A 19562-nucleotide genomic window follows, 5' to 3' on the forward strand; every position below is an offset into this window, starting at 1 on the left:
GAGTCCCCACATCTGGATCCCCAAATCACAGGTGGTGGATGGCTATAGGCCTTGAGGGTGGAATCCTTGAAAAAAGTTGAACTGTGTTACCCTCCCTGTGCTCTGGTGAGCTGTCCCTATGCTCAGGGCCATGGGCAGCCCAGTCATTACCCTGTAGTTCCAATTTTCAACTCAGTGCTATATTTTGACTTAGAAACTAGACATATCAATTGCCCTTATGACTTCCTCTTGAACTGAACTCATCACCGACCCCTCTCCTCACCATCTTCCTGCCCCTACTAAAAATGTCTTAACTTCCTCATGTCTAACAATGGCCCCACCATTCTCAGGGCCTCCCAGACACAAGACCCTGCAGTTGTTCTTAAAAATTCTTTCATTGTAATTCTGCAAATTCAAGGAGTACTAGGTATAGGTGTAGACTGGGTACAAGATGTAGACTTTGATCATGGCCCTTCCCATTTAAGGTTTAGAATCTACAGGAGTTCCCAAATTTGTCTTCCTAACAGCGGAGTTCTTCCTAGTCAATCCTTCTAAATCAAAAACAGCAAACCTCTTCCAAAAAGGGCAAGATAATAAATATTTTAGGCTGTGTGGTTCATGTAGTCTCTGTCACAACCACTTAACTCTGCTGTTGAAAAGAGCAACCATAGACAAATATGAATGAATGGGAGTGGCTGTGTTCTAATAAAACTTTATTTACAAAACAGTGGAAGGCTGGATTTGGCCTATAGGCTGCAGTTTGCCAACCCCTGTCTTATATCTTTCTTGTACTGATCTTCCTTAAACACCGTAGTTCTCAGCATTTTTGCAGTATTTTGCGGAAGCAGCATAATTAGGTCCAAAAACAAGATGGCAGTTTTAGTCTTCTGTAGCAGACATTGGTGATGACCTGTTTCCTATTTCCTTAGTCCACCTCTGAATACCTGCAGCCTCAGATGACAGATCCTGGGAACACTGATAGTTTCCCACAAGAGTCCATATCTCTCTGCTTCACTGCCCAAGGGTGTTCTGTGGTGCTCTGGGAGCTTGCTTAGCTGGTGCTCAAAGAAGAGACACTGGGCCTTCAACACCCTGAAGGTCAACCTCACCAATGGGATGTGAATTGGTATATAAATATTACACCTTCCCGTCCCTTGGGAATTCTATGTGGATCCACAGAAAGTCCTATTGAGAGCCGACTGCCCACAGCAGTAACCTGTCAACCAGCTTCTCTTCATCAGCTCTTGTCCCAGAGCTGCCACATTTTCTCCACCCCCTCAGTTGCTCCCTAGCATCTTGGTCTCTGGGACTAACCCAAAATGTCTCTGACTCCTAGTCCAGGACATTTTCTTCTCATTTTATTTCCCTTCATAAGTGTCCACAGTGGCACTTTTGCTTCTGACAATACGAAAAACTAAGCAGCCTAAACATATCTTCTGTATTACAAAAAAAGCGGGAGATCTCGCCATTTGTGACAACATGGTTGGGCCTGGGGGTGTGTTATGCTAAATAAACTAAGTCAGACAGAGAAAGATAAATACCATACGATTTCACTTAGATATGGAATCTAAAAAACAAAACAAATGAATAAATAAACGAACAAAAAGCAAAACTTGACCTATAAAAAACAGTACAAGACAATGGCTGCCAGGTGTGTGGGGGTGGAGGGATAGGCAAAATGGGTGAAGGAGAGTGGGAGATACAGGCTTCCACTTATGGAATGAGTAAGTCACAGGAATAACGGTACAGCATGAGGAATATAGTCAGTGGCATCATAATAGCTTTATATGGTGACAGATGGCACCATATACCATACTTGTGAGCACAGAATGAGGTATTGAGATGCTGAATCACTATGTTGTACACCTGAAACTAACGTAACATTGAGTGTCAACTAACTTAAATAAAAAAATAAAAATAAAAGAAAATAAAAATATCTTCTGACCCTTAATAAAATAGCTAATTAATTAATGTGGCTTTGTTGTGAATAGGAATTGGGAGGCTACACCTTGACATTATTCAAGGGTGAGGAGCAAAACCCAAGACCTCCACATAGAGCCATATCCGCCATGAAAGTACAAAGTGAAGAAAAGTACAGCCTCCTAACAAAGGAAAACTGCCTCCGTGGTGGCTTTATGTATTTTTTCTACATATATAAAATAATATCCCCTAAGACTTCATAACCTAGATCTCTGTTTTCACTGGGGTCAGGAGTTTGGATTCACACTACGCACATGTAAAAGAAACCTCTTGCTGATACAAGTCAAAATTAAAGTTGTCCAAGTTTGGTAGTGCCCCAATTCCAAACAAAAGCAAATATAACCCCTTCTGGAAAAAAGGTCCTCAACACAGACCCCATAGATGATGTTCAAGCAAATAAGAGCTCAAGTAAAAAATTATCAAACGCAAGGAGAAACAAGCTACCATATGTCGGCATCAGCAAATAAAAAACAACAAACGTGTGCCCCCTCAAATTCTGGATATTGGGTTATCAGAAAGTGAATATAATATAACTAATTATGTAGTGTTTAAAGAACAAAGATAAAACTGGGAAAATGAACAAAGTGCAAGAAAACTTCAAAACTTAAGAAAATAATGTTAGCTGAAATTCAAAATATAATAATTGAAATTAAAAACTCAAAGCAAAGGTTTAACATCAGACTAAACACTCCTGAAGAATAAATTAGCGAAACTGAAGAGAGCTGATTATTTATGTAGAATCTAGCATAGTGTTAGGAGATGGAAAATATGAATGAAAGAGAGGTCAAGAAACGAAGGATGGCATTAGAAGGCATAGAACATGTGTAATTGAAGTTATAGAAACAAATTGAAAGAGAGGCAATGTTTAAGAGATAATGACTAAGAATTTTCCAGAATTTGTGAGATGTAGATCTATACATAAAGGACACACAACTATACAACCAGTGTAAATAAAATGAAATGCATACCTATGCACTTGGTAGTGAAACTGCAGAACAGCAAAGACAATTAAAACGTCTTTTCAAACATCCAAAAGACTGATTACCAAAAATAAAAATATGAAAAAAAGGAAATTAGTAATTAGACTAGCAACAGACTTCTCACTTGTGACAATGGAAGTCAGAAAATAATGGAAAAATATCTTCAATGTGCTGGGAAAAAATAACTGTCAATCTTGAACAGTGTATCCAAAAAAACTTGCATTTCAAGTTCCTTTAAGATTAAAAAAATTAAATAGTTTATTGCCAAGATATCCTCACTAATAGACTTAATTTAAGAAATATGGGGCAGTTGAGTGGCCCAGTCAGTTGACCAACCGACTCCTGATTTCAGCTCAGGTCATGATCTCACGGATTCATGGGTTCAAGCCCTGCATCAGACTCTGCACTGACAGTACAGAGCATGCTTAGGATTCTGTCTCTCTCCCTATCTCTCTGCTCCTCCTCCACTCATTCTCTCCCCCTCTCAAAATAAATAAACCTTAAAAAAAAGAAAAGAAATAAAATAATCCTGGGGTGCCTAGGTGGTTCAGTCTGTTAAACATCCTACTGTTGATTCCAACTCAGGTCATGATCTCACCATCATAGGATTGAGCCCCATATTAGGCTCTGTGCTGGGTGGGGAGCCCCTTAAGCTTCTCTTTCTCCCTATCCCTCTACCCCCCCCCTTCACTCTGTCTCAAAAAAGAAAAAAAAAAAACTAAAATAATGCCAGAAAAGAATGCAATGCAAGAAGGAATTGTGAGCAATGCAAATGGTAATATGTATAGAAATTAAATATAAATATACTTCCAAATGTAATATAAACACATTATATATGACATTATATATAATAAAAACATAACATACAGCATAATGTAATTTAAAGTTATATATTAGGGTACCTGGGTGGCTCGGTCAGTTGAGCGTCCGACTCCAGCTCAGGTCATGATCTCACGGTTGGTGGGTCCGAGCCCCACGTCGGGCTCTGTGCTGACCGCTCAGAGCCTGGAGCCTGCTTCGGATTCTGTGTGTCCCTCTCTCTCTGCCCCTCCCTGGCTCACACTCTGTTGTTCTCTCTCTCTCTCTCTCTCTCTCTCTCTCTCAAAGATAAGTAAACATTTAAAATTTTTTTAATTATGAAAGATCTATAGTGGCTCCATATTGCTCCATTAAGTTTAAACTCGTCAGCATTTTACGCCTTTCCCCAACTGAGTACAGCTTCTTTGACTCCTGCCCAGTATGGGTTCCTTGCTCTAGAGGGAATTCCCTGTTGCCATTCTTCAACTCTTCATTCCACTACCAAATTAATTCATATCTCCAAGACTTTCCTCATGCTCCTCTTCATCTTTTCTTCTATCTACAATGCAAACTCTACAGTTCCTAGAAGAAAAGTAATAATAAGACATGAAGCCTTCCAGAATTTACCCCAGACACAGGGATCTCTCAGTAACATGAAATGCTTCTGGGACTAGTGAACTCTGTCCGCCACACACCCTTGGTGTTCAGTGTGGGTGACAATCTTGTCTCTCAACTAGCCAGTGAATTCCCGAAGAGCAAAGAGAGTCTGATATTTCCTTTTACATCTCACTACCTCTAGCCAGCACTGGAGTCAGAAAATGCACTCAGTCAACATCCACTGAAGAAAGGATAGCATGGGATCCTTTCTTAATTTTTAATTTTCATGGAACAGGTTCTGTTTGAGAATCTGGAACACCTTTGTCTTAGCTTCTCAAGTCTTCCTGAGGTCCAGTTGTATCCTGCCACACATCCCTTTCCTACTTAAACCACTTAGCTATTTTTAACCTGTTCAAATTTATTTCTGTTACTTTTTGACCAAACAGTTCTCATTAAGAAATGTCTAAGACTCGGGGCAACTCAAGTTCATGCCTCAACAAAAATTACAAATTATCACAGCCATTGATCTTCAAGATTGTTCACAAACAACAAATCTATGAATGGCAAGTGTGTAATGAGTTAAATTAGGTGTTCAAGATCCACAACTAGTTCTTTACATGGTAGTAATGCAAACCTAAGTCTCTTGACACTCATTCCGGGGTGCTTTTCATTTCCCAATGTGCTTATGGATGTTATTTTAGAAGTTATAAGATTCTTTTCTCTTCTGAGCCTCATAAAAAGGGTCTTGATAAAATAGCAATTAACCAATACCTTTGCCAATAGGTAGCTGAGAACTATGGGATGTTCCTTTATTATCCATGTATTCATTCAGCAAATATTTATTGAGTGCTTTTGTGGCAGGCATTGTCCTAAGTGCTAGGGACATTCTAGGTAAGGGAGTCTTGACAATAAAGTAAATAGGTCAAATATATTTTATGTCAAATATTGATGCATGCTATGGAGAAGAATATAGAGGGAAGGGCATTAGCATTGTCAGGAGGTTAAGATAGATACCTCAGGGTGGACAAAGAAAGTTTCCCTGAGAAGACAACATTTGAACACAAATATCCTAAGAATGGATGCAGAAATAAGGGAAGAATAAAAGAAGAGATAAAGAAAGAATGAATTAGAAGTGAGTTGCCAGTAGCTCTTGGATAGCCTGCTAGGCCTGATTCTATGGTCTTTTCTTGGACCCAAAAAGATAACAAGGACAGAGAGCTGGCAAGGCTGTTCTGCAAAGCAAAGAAGTCACAGGTCTGGCCGAACTGAGTAGTAAGCTGAGGTAGAAGCCAGCAAATCTTGCCTCTCAAGAAGTAAACAACAGAAAGAGATGCTTTAAGGACCAGAGTTTCCCACTTTCATAGCATACTTTTAAATTTCTTGGCTTCTTTCTCTCTCACATAGATATCACACACTATACACACACATGCATACATACACATATACACAGGTGTGCATGCACACACATACAGCCATGTACACATATCAGTTCCTAACAGAATATCTGACAAGACACTCCCTCACTGTTTTTGGAAGCTTTGAGGCAAACTCTTAGGACTTCTATGATTTCACCAGGTTACTTATGGGGAGAAATCTATCAAGGCCAAGGAACTTGGCTGGGAGGTTGGGGGAAGAGTTATTTGAACACGCACAGTATGAAATCCTACCACTAAAACAAACAATCAAAAAAGACATGGAAAATAATTATTCTATCAAATTATCTAGCAATTGCCAGAGATTAATCTGTTTATAGAACTCTGCTGGGCTCCTCTGATATCATCTAGGAAGGTCCAAGACACTGATGTAACTGTGATATCCCACCTTTCATCCATCCTTTGAATCAACATGGGCCTCCTCCTGTATTTTCTATGGAAAGCATGGGTTTTGGAGTCAGACCTGGGTTCAAATCCCAGCTCTGTGTTTGACAGAAACTTGTGTTTATGCTTAATTTTGTTAACTGTTTTGTTTTGGTTTTGGTTGTTTTGTTTTGTTTTGTTTTTTTCAGCATTGCACAATTTCTCCTACCTGCTGTTTATTTCCAAGGACAGATCTGGTTTCCTTGACTACATTACTCAGTAAGCCACTTTATGAGTCCTTCTAGGGGCATTCTGGAGTAACAATGAACTGTCCCAAACTGCTTCCTAGGAGCTTTCTATTTCTTTGTCTCATACAGCCTTTTAAAACCCTGTCATCCCAAGAAATTCAGCTCTGGCTCAGCTAGCATACCATGTTCAGCAAAACAGAAGTTTCAGTCTCTCTGCTTCACTATCCCAGCTAATGACTTCCATCCTCAAGGCCACCTCAGGGTTTGAGATGACTGTGGAGTTCTAGTCATCATGTCTGTGTTACAGGTCTGAAGGAGGAAAGGCAGAAGGACAAATAGGGGCTCCTCCAGGCTGAGTCATTACCCTTCAAGATGCCCTCTCAAAAGTGCCACTTATATCTCACTGGCTAACACTCTGTTACATGGCCACACATCACTGCAGGAAAGGCAGCAACATGTCCTGTTAAAAGTGAAGACCTATAATTAGGGAGGAAGAGGAGAATAGAAGTTTGATTGGGCCACCAGTGGTCCCTGCCAAAGTGCTGGAAGTCACCATTAAAGCACATGGAGATGGGAGGCCTCCCACACACATGGATCCCACATTAAATGAGGACCTCCAACCCTCATGCTTTTGCACCTTTACTCAAGCTCATCACCAGCCTGGAGGCTTATCTGCCCTTTTAAGCTAACTCTAGTCTTTCTTTGAGACAGCCCTGCTATGGTACCTCCAGAAAATCTTCCTTATCCACTGCCCAGTTCCCCACCCTTCACTCTCTGGTTTTGCCTATTGCAGTGCTTTTCACATTCCTTGTAATTCTGTGTTAACTGATCTTGCCAGAGTAATAACCAGAATAAGAATACATCCCTGTGCTATACTAAGTGCCAGTCAATTTATTTATTCCTATTATTTCTCTCCTTTTCCCTGCTTTCTCTTTCCTGCTGCCCATTTTTCTTTCCATATTTTTCTTTGTCTCATTCCTTTGCCTGTTTCTTGGGTCTGCCAGGAGCATTGAAGGTAGGTCATCTTTGAGTTCCACTGATGGTCTATAAGGTCAAAGAGTATCCTGATCCTGAATCCATTATATCAAAGCTTGGAAGCCAGAAATTGGTCACTAATGGGCCTAAAAAGTCAATACAGCTCCCAATCTGTCTTAACTTACTCTTAAGAAAGAATTTATGCTCTAGGAGAATCTGGTCCAAATTATGCCATTTCAACGTCCTTGATCTTGAGAAATGACAGAGTTTCCTTTATAAAATATTGTGACAAAGAAGGGGGAAAGTACAAAAAAATGCTGCAACCTTTGCAGAGTGCATGTAGATTTCACATGAGTTGTGGGTGTCCTTGTGTCACTTTGAGTACCTTCTCCCAGTTGGGCCTTCAAGACCATACCCCCATGGTTGAGACAGATTACCAAGGAACCGGGAAAACTTTAGTCAGGAAGAAGTTATTGGGACACAGGCCTTCCTTCCATAAGTCCTCCTGGATCAGAAGGTCCTTACTTGTGTCTTGGTGTCACGTCTTAGAAATGGCCTATAGCAGGGGTGGAGACAGGGGTGCTAGGTGTGTAGATGAGCTCCCTAGGTGATGGGGGCTAGCTGCAAACGTCCCATGAAGAAAGGCCAAAAAGCATTGAAGAGAAATTCTCTGATAGCACTGCCTGAAGCAATGAAGGACAAACCACTTCTTACAAGGCAGATTCAGATTTCATATCAATTTCTAGGTTTAATTCCCTTTTATTTATTATACTCAATCCTTTTGTAAAGTCGTGTTTATAAGCTCCTTACTTATCTTGGTGGGCTCTATAGTATAAAGAGAGAGGTCTCAGCTCAATACATGACCCAGGGGTGAAAGCAGAAATAGTTTCTTTTTCCTCCTTCCCAACCCTGAGGTCAAGAAAGTAGCTGAAATTGTAATTGCTGAGGAGATCAGAAGTATTTACTTTTCTTAAGAAAGGTGATAATCTATAGCATAAGAAAAATCAGACAAAATTTCCTGCTAAAAGCCTTATTAGGGTACAATGGAAAACCCCTAATATTTTGATCAGAAAACCTGGGTTTAGACCTCTGTCCAGCCACTTACTGAGTGACTCGGAACCATCTACTTAACCTTTCTGAGAATCAGTTATCTCCACTATAAAAGAGGAATTATAAAATCCACTTCAGAGTGATGTCATAAATATTGAATGGGATGTTACACCATAAATATAAATAAATAGCTTATATTAGAGTAGGTATCTATAAATGTACTTTTGAACCTGATTCAGACCCTGGAAGAGAATGCCAGGGCAAAGACTCTTACACTCCTTTCCTAAAGCTAGGGAAGTTAGTTTACTCCTCACGAATACTTCAAGATACTGACATGATTTCACTAAACTGCTATCAATAAATTCGTATTGAATAGCTAATACTACTCTCTCAAGCACTGGCAGGGAATGGGGTGGCATGGCGGGATACAGAGTCAGCTAAGTGAGATTTACTGTATTCAGGACCTTACAGTTTACGTGGGAGACAAGACTAACCCCCTAAAGAGCCATCAGCAAATAATAACCCTCATTCCAAAGGCTGGGGAGCCAATGTGTGTTTCCGCTAAGTTGCCGAATATATCTAATCTTTTTATATATTCAGGAACAGGTAGGAAAGCTATGGCGAGGGTCCATACGTTCACCGAGAGATGCACCCATGTGAGATGGATTTATGCCAAAACTTCATTTATCATCTATCTGATCACAAAAAGTCCCCACTTTGACTGGTGGATCACAGTGGCATTTGGCAACCTGGTGACCAGTGCCAATTCAGAGCCAATTCACTGTGCAGTAAATCCCTGAAAGGTCTGAGAATTTCCTTTTATCTAGTGCACGTGAAGTCTAGTAAATGGCCAAAGACCCCTTTGGAGAAGGCTTGGAGGAATATTTACAGAATATGGTTGTAGCAGGGTTGCATGTTCATTCTCAAGGGAGACCAGCCTCCCCTTCATTCAAGTGGCTCAGGTTCTGTGATCTGGCTTATACCTGATGAGTAAGAAGCTAAGGCTCTATCGTGCCCAGTCAAATTGAGTTCCTGGATGTCAGATCTAGAGTGTTTCTTTTATATAGAGGAAGTAATATTTTAGTAGCCTGCCCATCTATTTCACTCCTAGGGACACAATAATCAATTAGTCATGGTCAAAGAGGCCAGCAGGTTATTTGGTTTACCTCTTTATCCCTCCTTCCCATTATAGTGATCATGTCTACCTTGTCCCTAGCAGTTAAGAGCTAGTCCTTGGCCACAAATTTTCCAGCATCCCCATGGAAATCAGGGAGCATATCTACTAACTACATCTCCTCATGTGTAGTGAGGACGCCATAATGCTTTTCAAAGATGCTAGTGTTCTCATCATTAATATGGTACCCAATTTCTCCTGTTAACAAAAGGAAGAAATAAAGAGAATTGTCTAGGGCCTTTGGGAGGCTATAGTAAGAGTGTGGAGGAAGGGCATGCAGTTTGCATATGAGAAATTCACTCCCATATTCCTATTTCATCAAACATTTGGAGTCAATCTACATTATGCTTCAACATCACTCAACATAGACCATTTTCGAGTCAAAATTTCAGCCAACCAATCAGGTAAATTAATTTTCAGAGATACTTCTAACATTAGATCTATCCTCTCTGCTACATGCACCAATATAATGAATTTGGTTTGATCCGGTTTTATATTCTGTCCTCCTCGTTTTGACACCCTTAGAATTCATTCCCATACATGTTCCATGCACATTCATGCTGCTATAAATTAGCAACATTTTGCATTTGTATCAGAGGATAAACAGAAATGGGGGCTGGGAGGCTTGAGGAGAATAGGCACCTTCACAAGGCACCCGTTCTAGGTGAGATTACTACTGGGTCTTTAACAAAGAAAGAGCTGATTTTGTCAGCCCCAGAAGAGCAGGTTGCTTCCTCTTACAGGCAAGGAGACTGGGGAGTTCAAATCTCAGTTTCAAACAAGTCGACCCAAGCAGAAACTTGGTGTGTCTATGACTTCAGCTGACATTATGACTGTACAACACAGCTAAATTTCAAGTGTAATATTCATCATGGTTTGCCTTGTACATGGGAAGAGATTCTTTTGGGCTCTCTATAAAAGCACACTGGTTGTATGAACACCTGAGTTGCAAATTTAAACTTATCATTATCTATGTGTGACTTCTGCAGTGCAGTTAGAAGCATCTATTCCAGGTTACAGTTCTGATAATTATTATTATTGCCATGTAAGTCAAATCCAGTAGCTACTTGGTCCCCAAGACACTTAGGACAATAAGCACTTTATCACAATCAATCGTAGCCGACAATTTTATCATATTATCGTTGCACAGTATGGATTTGCCACTGGCAAGGAGTTCAACATTGTGTTCGAAACCAGCAAAAAAACCAAACCAGGCCCAGACATTTTTGAGGGTCTTTTTCTTCTAAACACTTCCATTACCAGCATTTTATCCGCCAGTGTCCAATCAGAAAAACAGACCACAGTAAGTATATCAACAGGAAAATAATTTAATTAATTACACAAGTACTGGTGGCCTGAAAAAGCAAAAAGAAAACATTGAGCTATTACGTTGCTAATAACTAGAGGAAGCAGCTACCAAGCTAGGGTTTGGGGGACAAGAGGAAGAGGCTGAGGTTATCAGATCAGAAGCTTGAGGGAGGACCCTCAAGAAGCTGGACCCTCAAGGGCTTATACCACTGAGGAGTAGACATAACTGAATGCAGCTGGTCCCTCAGGAGTTCATAACAAGAACCCAGAGAGCTGAGACTCAGACCTCAGAAGAGGTTTGCTGCTTCTGCCCTCACAGCTACTGGTGGTATCTCTGAGGAGTCACTCTAAGGCTGAAAGGCACTGAAAGGAGCTGGAGGACAGAACTAATCGCTGCCTTCAGAGTGAAATGTTCTTGCTGAGCATTGCTGATAGGTCCAGAAGTAAGTTGGAAAGCAGAATTACCTTCCAATTTCCTTCTAGAATTTCCTACTGCACAACCTAACAAGAACACAGATGACAAAGAAGAAAGTTGTTAGCAGAGTCCGAACACTGGCATTACAGAGCAGAAACTACAAGGGTGTACTTAGAAATCAAAGGCAGCAGCTTAATTACTAGTACAAATATATCTTACTAAAACTGACACAAGAAAAATAGAAAACCTTTATGTTCTGACCAGTAAATGATTTAAGAAGTCAAAAGTCTTCCTATAAAGCAACCTACAAGCCCAGATGGCTTCACTGGCAGGTGCTACCAATTAGTCAAGGAAAAAATAATTCCAATTATACACAACCTTTTCCTAACTCATTATATGAAGCTAGCATAACTTTTTTATCAAACTCAACAAGGATAGTACAGAGAAAATTATATTTCTATTTCATTCATAAAAAAAAAATCCTACACAAAAGACTAGTAAGATGAATTCAGCAACATATAAAAATGGATAATGTATCTTACCAAATTGGATTTATTCAAAAAATGCAAAGTTGATTAAATGTTAGAATATCAATTAGTGTAACCCAATACAGTAACATGTTAAAGAAAATACAATCCAAACATCTCAATAGATGGATAATAAAAGTACTTGATAAAATTCAATGTCCATTCCTAAATTTTTTAAATACTTTGAGGCTTAGGAATAGAAATCATTTGTCTGGTATGACAAAGTTTATCTATTTAAAAAATTATCAATAATATACTACCAAAGTGTTAAACTAGGAAAGTTTCCCCTTTGAGATGTGGGCCAAATGAAAGAATTTTCTATCACCATTTCTTTTCAACACTTTATTAGATGTGCCAGCCCATGCAGTGAGACAAAAACAATACTGTCATGGGGTGCCTGGGTGACTCAGTCAGTTTAGCATCTGACTTTGGCTCAGGTCATGATCTCAAGATTTGTGAGTTTGAGCCCTGTGTTCAGCTCTGTGCTGACAGCTCAGAGCCTGGAGCCTGCTTCAGATTCTGTGTCTCCCTCTGTCTCTGCCCCTCCTTGGCTCACATTCTGTCTCTCTCTCTCTCAAAAATAAAATAAACATTAAAAAATTTTTTAAAAATACTGTCATTAAACACAGATAATATGATTGTGTACATTAAAAATCTAGAAGAATCCACAAATTAATTCTTTGAATTAGTAAGAAAATTTCAGGGTTTGTGTGGGTATACACACACACACACACATATATATATATAATCATCAATGTACAAAAATCCATGGTACAAACCATTCTGAGATAAGACAGTAGTTTCTATTGGACTAACATTCTCACAGATAACACATACAAAATACTTAAAAACCTACTATTTATGGGTACAGAGGGCAACCAAAAGCAGCCAGAAACTGGTGAGAAGTCAAACTTTGAAATAAGGAAATTGCCCTCGGTCTAAATTGCCCTCAGTCTATACTCTATGGTCTACATAACATGAGACATCTAGATGTCAAACAGAAAGCTTGACTGGCTTACTCACTTACTGGCTTAAAGAGTCAGGAAATGGGCTTCCATAGCAGCTGAATAGTAAAATGAAATTTCTGTAAAAGAGTGAGACATGAGGAGAGCCTCCAAATCTACACATAATTCCACCTAAATCATTGTCCAACCCCTGAACTTTATACAGAAGAGGTTCTCAGGAGACCAATGGGAACCAACAGCAGCATGGCTGAAAGAACTGAACCAGAGCAAGGATTTCAACTATTGCCTACTGCAGAAGAAATAGTTCAGAGTTTCAGTGCAGCCAAGTTAATGACTTGCTAGAATAAAAATAAACATTCTTCAAAGAAAGATAAGGAATATAGTCTCTATAATTTATCATTGACAATGTCTAGGTACAATAAAAATTACCAGACAGGGGCAGACTCAGTCAGTTAAGTGTCTGGCTCATAAGTTCCAGCCCTGCATCAGGCTCTGTGCTGATCCCATGGAGACTGCTTGGGATTCTTTATCCCTCCCTCTCTCTCTCTGCCCCTCCCCACTCATGTGCTCAAACTAAATAAACTTAATAGAAAAATTGTTTTAATTACTAGACATTTGGGGGTGGGAAATAAACAGAAAAATGTGACCTAGAGTCAAGAAAAAAAAATGTTGTCTATAAAAACCAAACTCTAGATCCCAGATGTTAGCATTAACAGAAAAGAATTTAAAGAAACTATTATAGAGGCACCTAGGTGGCTCAGTCAATTGAGCATCTGACTCTTGATTTTGACTCAGGTCATGGTCTAGGGGTCATGGGATCAAGCCTTGCATAGAGATCTGTCCTGAGCATGGAGCCTGCTTAATTCTTTCTCTCCCTCTGCCCCTTTCCCCTGCTTGTACTGTCTCTCTCTCAAATAAAAAAAAAATTTTTAAAGAAACTATTATAAATATGTTCAAAGACTTTAAGAAGCTAATTTCATAATGAACAAACAGATAGGGATCTCAGCAGAAAAATGGAAATTACAGAAAAGGACTAAATGAAAATTTACATCATAATTATGGTATCTAAAATGAGAAGGCACTGTATATTAACAGCATATTGGAGATAACAGAAGATAAGGTCAGTGATTTTATTGATAAATCATTAGAAAGTATCAAATCTGAAGAAATAAAGGACAAAATGTTTTTGAGAAAGGAACAAAATCTCAATGACCAGCAGGAAAATATTAAGGAAACTAACATTCATGCAATGCAATGAGAGTCCCAGAAGGAGAGGAGAGAAAAACTAGAGAAGAATAAATATTTAAAGAAATATGGGGAAAACTTTCCAAATTTATGTGAAAAACATAATCTATACATCTAAGGAGGTCAGCAAATCCTGTAGAGGATAAATCTTATGAAAACCACATGTAGGTGAATTATAGTAAAAATGTTGAAAAGTAATGATAAATTGATAATCTTGAAAGCAAAGGGAAATGATGTATTGCATACAGAGAACAAACAGTAGGATTTATGGCTGAGTTTCTCATTAAAAAAAAGAAAGAAAAAAAAAAAAAACAATGAAAGCCAGAAGACCACGTAAAGACATCTTTAAACGGTCAAAAAGAAAAAAAAAATCTATCATCCCAGAATTCTATATCAAATGAAAATACTTTTACAAAGTGATGCTGAAATTTTTAGGACAAAGAAAACTGAAAGAATTAACTAGCCATGAACCTGAACTATAAGAAATGCAAAACAAGTTTCTTCAGGTTGGAGGGAAATGATGCCAGATGGAAACTAGAACTTACTGGGAAGAATAAAAGCACCAAAAATGGCTAATAGTGGGTGAACATAACAGAATATTTTTTGTTTCTTTTTTCTAACATCCTTTTAAAAGTACATAACTGTTTTTAAAAAATTATGACACTGTATTGTGGGATTCTTAACATATGTAGATGTAATATATAAAGCATCAACAACACAAAGAACTCCGGAGAGAATTAACAGACTATACTCCTGTAAGACTCAAATTTTAGGTGAAGAGATAAAATATTAATTCTAAAAATACTCTGTTAAGTTGAGGATGCATATTTTAATCCCTACAGAAATCTTTAAGAATACAAAATGAAGAAAGGCGAGAAAGGGAGGCAAGGAAAAAGGAAGGGAGAAGGAGGAGGAAAGAAGGGAGAGAGGAAGGCCAACGCAAAGGATGGAAAAAAGGAAGGAAGAACTTAGGAACAAAGAAAGGAAGGGAGACTTGACTTTGATTTTCCCAAAAGGAGGCAGGAAAGGAGAAACCATGCAAAAGCAGGATAAATAGAAAACAAATGGCAAATGGTGGAGCTAAATTAAACCATGCCAATAATTACATTAAATCTTAATTGCCTAAACACTCCAATTAAAAGGCAGAGATTGGCATGTCTGGGTGGCTCAGTTGGTTGAGTGTCCAACTCTTGACTTCGGCTAGGGTCATGATCCCAAAGTTGTGGGATCGAGCCCCCTGTGGAGCTCCATGCTGAGCATAGAGCCTGCTTGAGATTCTCTCTCTCTCCTTCTGCCCCCTCGCCCTCTCACACTGTCTGTAAAATAAAATTTAAAAAAATTAAAAGGCAGAGATTGACAGGCTGGATTTTAAAAGTAAGTTTAAACGATCTCCTGTGCATAAGAGATGCGCTTTAAATCAAAAGACACAGATAGGTTGAAAGTAGGATGACAGAAAAAGATATACCATGTAGACACTAATCATAAGAAAGCTAGAGAGTCTATATTAATAACAGGCAGAACGGATTTCACGAGAAATATTACCAGAAATAAAAAGTGACATTTCATAATGATTAAAAGATCAATTAATCAGGAAGACATGACAATCATAAATCCCTATGAACTTAATAACAGAATTTCAAGATACATGAAGCAAAAACTGACAACATAAAGGAAGTAATAGCTATATCCATGAAAATTGAAGGCTAACACCATTGTCTAAGGAACCACAGAGCAACTAAACAAAATAATAAAAATATAGGAGATCTAAACAACACCATCAACCACCTTCCCCTCCTTATCATTTATAGAACACTCCTCCCATGACAGAACACATACACTTTTCCAAGGCCACATGGAACATTCACAAAGATAAACCAAAAATCAAGGGTCAGTATATTTCAAAAACTTGAAGGGGAATTTGTGCAGCATGCCTTCAGGTCTACCACAGGAATATGAATATATCATCACTGGATTATACTGCAATATAATCACTTTGGACTCTATACACATATATATACACATGCATACATTCCTATTTACAAATATGTGTATATTTTTGTGTGTTAAAGCAAATGGGACAAAATGTAAACAATTGATGAACCTGGTATAAAGATATATGGGAGTTCCTTGTACCATCCTTACAACTTGCCTGTAATTTTTCTTTTTTTTTTTTGGAACGCTCCATGAATTTGCGTGTCAATCCCTGCACAGGGGCCACGCTAATCTTCCTTGTATCGCTCCAGTTTTAGTATATGTGCTACCGAAGGGAGCACACAACTTGTCTGTAATTTTTAAACTGTAACAAAATTTTTTCAAAGTATCCCTATATACCAGCAAGAGGAAATGAAACATTTTGTTTTATTTTGAGAGAGAGAGAGAGAGTGCGCCAGCACACAAGCACAAGTTGGGGAGAGGGGCAGAGGGAGAGAGAAAGAAGATCTTAAGCAGGCTCCATACTCAGCACCAAACCTGACCCGGGGCTTGATCCCATGACCCCGAGATCACAACCCACTTGGAAATCAAGAGTCAGACATTCAACCGACTGAGTCACCCAGGAGCCCTGGAAATGAAATATTTTAAAAGATACCATTTTCAGCCAAGTATCTAAGCCTTATGGGGAGAATTAGAAAACCTTGTTGATAGACTTCATAGAAGATCTAAACAGAGAGTTATACTGCATTCATTAACTCTAAGAGTCAATATTATAAAGGTTTAAATACTCCCCAAATTATTTGTAGATTTGGTAATATTTATTTATTTGATGTTTATTTATTTATTTTGAGAGACAGAGAGAGAGCCGGGGAGGGGCAGAGAGAGAGGGAGAGAGAATCCCAAGCAGGCTCCATGCTACCACACAGAGGCTGATGCGGGGCTTGAACTCACAAACCATGAGATCATGACCTGAGTCAAAATCAAGAGTCAGTTACTTAACCGACTGAGCCACTCAGGTGCCCCGATTTGGTAACATTTAAATCAAACTTTCAACAAAGATTTTTTTTATTAACAAGCTGACTCTAAAATTTATAGAGAAATGCAAAAAGACAAGATTAAGCAAAACACTCTAGAAGAGGAAGAAAAGATAGGAAGACATTTCCCACCAGAGAGTAAGACATCATAAATCTATAGTAAGGAAGGTTGTATAATACCAACGTGGGGACAGACTTCCATGTATGGACATTTAAGAATAGGAAAGAGATGTCATTGCAGATCAATGAGAAATGAAGAAATCTGCCAACAAATGACCAATAAGCATGTGAAAATATGCTCAACATCATTAGCCACGAGGGAAATATAAGTTAAAATACGAGGTATCACAATAGACACTAGAACAGTTAATATTAAAAAGACATACCCTACCAAGTGCTGGCAAGGACACGAAGTAACCAGAACTCTCACAGGCTGCCGGCACGAACAATTTAAAACGGTAAAACCACTTTAGAAAGCTGTTTGGTGGTTTCTTTAATCCATCCTGAATTGTTCCTGTGGCTCCTGTGGTTTTTTTGTGTATAAAGCTGGTTGATGGTTTGACTTACAAAGTCAAAATTATACCTACTGTATGACCCAGCAATGCCACTCCTACATAATTTATCTTATGCCTTGGAAGCTTTGCTAATGATTGCCAAAAACGGGAAACATTCCAAATGCCCATCAGTGGAAGAATGGAGAGACTGAGATCTGTTCATACAACGGAATACTACTCGGCAGTAAAAAGGAACAGACCGCTGATAGATCCAACAACACAGATGAAACGCAAAAGCGTTCTGCTAAGGAAAAGAAACAAGGCACAAGAGGGTATTTTCTAGATGGTTCCATTGATCAAATATCGGGAAGAGATCAGTGATGGGAGAGGGAACTGACTGCAAAGGGGCAACAGAGAACTTTCGGGGGGAACATGCTCTATGTCTTGAGGCGGTGGTGACCACATGACAGTATACAGTTGTCAAAAGTCATCCAACTGTAGACTTCAAAAGGGTGAATTCTCTTGCATGTAGCTTACACCTCAATAAATCTGATTTTTGACATTTTAACTAAAAAGAAAAACACACGATGAGATAGCCTTAAATACCAACCAGGTTGGCAAAATATTAACTCGGCTGATACCCTGGCGAGGATGGCAGGAACTTCCAGCCTGGGTTCTCAGGAAGCAGGCTCTGAGACGGAGCCTGGTATCGGAGAAGTTCATGAGGGGCCAGCCTCTAATAAAGGGACAGGGGAAGAAGCAGAAAAAGAAAAGCTGCTAAGCCACAGGCCTGACAGAGCCCCGATGGGGCGCTCTGGAGTGAGCGGTGCTCAGCAGAGTGTTCCCACCCACAGTCATCCTCCCACCCACGGCTGTCCCAAGCTGTCCTGGGAAGGGCGTGTCCCAGCGCAAAGGCGGGTCTGCCGTGGAGCTGGGCAGCACGTCTCCCTGGAAGGAGAGTCCATGCAGCCCATCTTCAGGTGTACCACAGGAACAAGCGCACTCTATTGATGGTGTTGTGACTTAAACAACCATTCTGGACACCAGTTTGGTAAAGCTGAAGCTATGCATGCCCTATGATCTAGCATTCTATCCTTGGTATATACCTTTGTGAGATGCGTTACCGTGCGTACGGAGATAAGGGCTCATCACAGCACTCTTTGCCATGGGCCCAAACTGGAAACAACTCAAAAAGTCATTTTGTAAATTACAGTATATTCATGTAGTGAAGTCATCGATAAATTATTTTATATTAACATATATGTATAGGGGCACCTGGGTGGCTCAGTCGGTTCAGCGTCCGTCTTCGGCTCAGGTCATGATCTCGCTGTCTGTGAGTTCAAGCTCCGCGTCGGGCTCTGTGCTGACAGCTCAGAGCCTGGAGCCTGCTTCGGATTCTGTGTCTCCCTCTCTCTGCCCCTCCCATGCTCATGCTCCGTCTCTGTCTCTCTCTCTCTCAAAAATAAGGAAACATTTTAAAAAATTAAATATATATATATGTATGTATAAAATGTTGTCTATCAACAACAATGAACAAGCTATAACAATAAGGTTCACCTGGGTGAAACTCACTAACATAATGCTGAGCAAAAAAGAAGTCATGAAAGAATACATACAGTATGCTTTCCTCCATACAAAGATTCCAATTTGGCAAAACTAAACCCTACGGCTTGGAAATGAATATATAAATTGTACATCTATGGAGTAAAGTAGTGAAATGAGTTTCACAGAAGTCAGGCTAGTGGTTATGCCAGAGGCAGGGAAGGGGGGGGGGTGCTCTGATTAGAATAGCACACTAGGGAAAGCCTCTAAAGTTTCATCATCCACGGGTGTTCACTTCATAATTATTCATCATGCTATACATACATGTTGGAAATGCTTTTCTTCATGCATGTTATATTTCACGACAAAAACAAGGGGAAATGGCACACATAATGGTTAAATGGTTAATGGAAATAAGGTTATAGGAAATAAGAAAAAAAGAGAGGGTTCAGGGGTCATATAATGGTTATCGATCATCTAAAGAGCTGCTCCAGAGGGCCCAGCTAGGAACTTTGAGAGAAAG

The 19562-nt window shown here is 39.4% G+C and overlaps 1 non-coding gene across 1 annotated transcript; it reads right to left on the minus strand.

Annotated features, from left to right (window-relative positions):
• Positions 1 to 16202: 16202 nt before the first annotated feature.
• Positions 16203 to 16310, minus strand: LOC124521428 (U6 spliceosomal RNA). The gene has a single exon (XR_006964520.1). It is a non-coding gene; the product is annotated as a U6 spliceosomal RNA (small nuclear RNA).
• Positions 16311 to 19562: the final 3252 nt, after the last annotated feature.

Source organism: Lynx rufus, unplaced genomic scaffold, assembly GCF_022079265.1.
Source record: "Lynx rufus isolate CCGP_SWC_20201006 ecotype Redwood Valley unplaced genomic scaffold, mLynRuf1.p SCAF_3, whole genome shotgun sequence".
Lineage (NCBI taxonomy): Eukaryota > Metazoa > Chordata > Mammalia > Carnivora > Felidae > Lynx > Lynx rufus.